General features: G+C 77.8%; 1 non-coding gene across 1 annotated transcript; it reads left to right on the forward strand.

The window, feature by feature from the left end:
* Positions 1–2,257: 2,257 nt before the first annotated feature.
* LOC126034787 (5.8S ribosomal RNA) lies at positions 2,258–2,410 on the forward strand. Its single transcript, XR_007504743.1, has one exon. It is a non-coding gene; the product is annotated as a 5.8S ribosomal RNA (ribosomal RNA).
* Positions 2,411–2,500: the final 90 nt, after the last annotated feature.

The raw sequence follows: 2,500 nt of genomic DNA on the forward strand, positions 1-2,500 counted from the left end.
GCGAGCCGCGTGTGTGGGAGGGAGGGGGTCCCGGCTCGGCCCCCTCCCGGAGGCGCTCTCACCTCCCGCTCGTCGGGCCCTGGCCCGCCTTCGCAATCGCCGACTCTGTCGCTGTCCTCCGGCGCGCGCGCGTGCGCGTTGCCCGTTCGGCGGGGACCGCCGCGTCCCCGCCGTCACCCCGCTTCTCGCCTCCGCTGGCGCCCGCCGCCGGCCGGCGCCCTTCTCCGGGGACCGTCGCCGCCTCGCACGGCGGCGGTCCGCTGGGCCAAGAGGGGCGCCCCCCTGTCGGTGCGCGGGCGGCAGTGCGCGGGAAGGGGGGCCGCCGTCGTGGGGCGTGACGAGCCCCCGCCGGCCGAGCCCGCTCGGGCAGGAGGAAGCGGCGAGCCGGTGGCGAGGACGGGTGCAGCAGGGCGCGAGCGGCGCGAGAGGAGAGAGGGGTCCTCCGGGGTCGCGGGAGGCGTCTCCCGCGACCCTGCCCGCACCGTGTCGGGCTGCTTGCGGAGCAGTCCGGCCGGCCGCGCAGGCGAAAGGCCTCCGGGCGTTCCGGGCGGGTACGCGGCGCCGGGTGGGGCGGCGGCTGTTCCCCGCTCTCCCCGCACCTCTCCCCCACGAGGGAGCCGGGGCGGGGGGGGTGGCTCTGCCGCCGCCTCTCCTGGTGGGCGAGGCCCCCGCCGGGCTGCGTCCCGCGCCAGCGGGCGGCCCGAGCCACGGCTCTCCTCCCGGGCGCAGCGCCGGGCTACTGAGGGAAACCCCGGGCCCCGGGAACCGGAGGACGTGGTGGTGGCGGCGGATGTCGGGCGCGCCCCCGCGGGCGGACGCTCCCCCGAGGGCGGCAGCGGGGGAGGCACCCCCGCGGGGCCTTCAGGTCGTTTCCCTCACCCCAGGGCCAGGTACCTAGCGTCCGCGCCTCCGCGGCCCTCCCTCGGCAAGCCCGGGGGTCGAAGGCCGTGGAGCCGGGCGGAGGTTTAAAGACGCGGGCGGCTCGATGCGACCCGGGGGGCGGCCGGGCGGCGGTGCCTTAAAGGGGCCGGGAGTTCCTCCCACCGAGGCCCTCGGTTGGCCTGCCGCCCGTGCTCGTCCCGCGGGCAGCCGTGCCGGGGAGGGGTCCCGCTGCCCCCTCCTCTCCGCGGTCCGGTCTCGGTGGAGGCCGCGGTGCGGTCGGCCGTAGCCGGCCTGCCTGCCTCGAAACGGGCGACCCCGGCGTGAGCGCGGGCTCACTGCCCGGGGTGGCGGGTCCCCGCGGTGGGGGCTCGCTGGGCGGCTGCCGGGTCGCCGCGCCTCCGTCGCCGCGCTGCGCCGCGCTGCGCTCTGTTCCCCCCCCACCCCTCGCCCTGGCGAGCGCTCGGCGGTCTCCGCCACTGGCTGCTGCCAAGGGCGTCACCCCGGCCGAGCGGCGGCGGCGCCGCTCGGCCTGTCGGTCGGCCGGAGGGCTCCCGCTGCCGGCCGCGGCTGTCCCGCCCCGGGCCCTGCCCGCCGCTTCCCCGTCGCGCTTCCCGGCCGCGCCGGGCAGGTGGGCGGGGGCGGGCGGGGGCACCCCACGCGCGGTCTCCGCGTGGAAACGGGGGGAGCGGGCGCTGTCCCCGACTTAGCGCCGTCCGCCTTCCACCTGGGGCGTGCCCGTGGAAGGGGGCCGAGGCGAGAAGCGGTGGCGGTGGTTCCGGGAGGGCAGCCGCTCCGGTGCGGCAGCGGGTGCCGTCCGGCAGGCCGCGGGCGGTGCGTCGCCGGCTCTTGGCGGTTGCCGCCTCTCGGAGCCGGCGGCGTGGCCGCCGAGTCGCCGTCGGGACGTGCCCGGGGGGAGCTGCCTGTCGTAGCGCGGCGCAGCCGGCACGGAGGGGCGCGCGGGGCCGGTGGGGCTCCCCGCTGCTGCCCAGCAGCAGCAGCCGTGTCGTCCGGAGCGTGGCGGGCAGGGCGCGCGCGGTCGGGCGCATCGCTGCCTCTGCGCAGAGGCCGGGCCGAGCCCGTGCGCCTGGGCCGGCTCCGACACGGTCAAGGCATTTCCGGGGTCGGTCGGGAGCGCGGGCTCCCCAGCCTTGCCGTTCGGAGTTTTTTTCCCCGTGCCTTTCCCCCCCACCCTCTCTGTGTGTGCTTGTACGGTCAGCAGAGGCCAGGCTTTCTCCGTCGTGCTGCGCCGTGCCCCCTCCGCGCGTGCGGAGGGGGGCGGTCGGTCGGGCGGTGGGCCATCCTCCGTAAGGGCCGCTTGCCTGTGGTGAGCTGTCCTGGCCCCCTCGCGCGTGCGGGGCGGTGCCGAAAGCCAGACAACTCTTAGCGGTGGATCACTCGGCTCGTGCGTCGATGAAGAACGCAGCTAGCTGCGAGAATTAATGTGAATTGCAGGACACATTGATCATCGACACTTCGAACGCACTTGCGGCCCCGGGTTCCTCCCGGGGCTACGCCTGTCTGAGCGTCGCTTGACGATCAATCGCCCGCCTGTGCCGCCGCCCCTCGCCTCGCGGCGGGGCGGCGGTCGCAGCGGCGCGGCTGGGGTGCCTCGCAGGCC

Source organism: Accipiter gentilis, chromosome 35, assembly GCF_929443795.1.
Source record: "Accipiter gentilis chromosome 35, bAccGen1.1, whole genome shotgun sequence".
NCBI classification, from domain to species: domain Eukaryota; kingdom Metazoa; phylum Chordata; class Aves; order Accipitriformes; family Accipitridae; genus Astur; species Astur gentilis.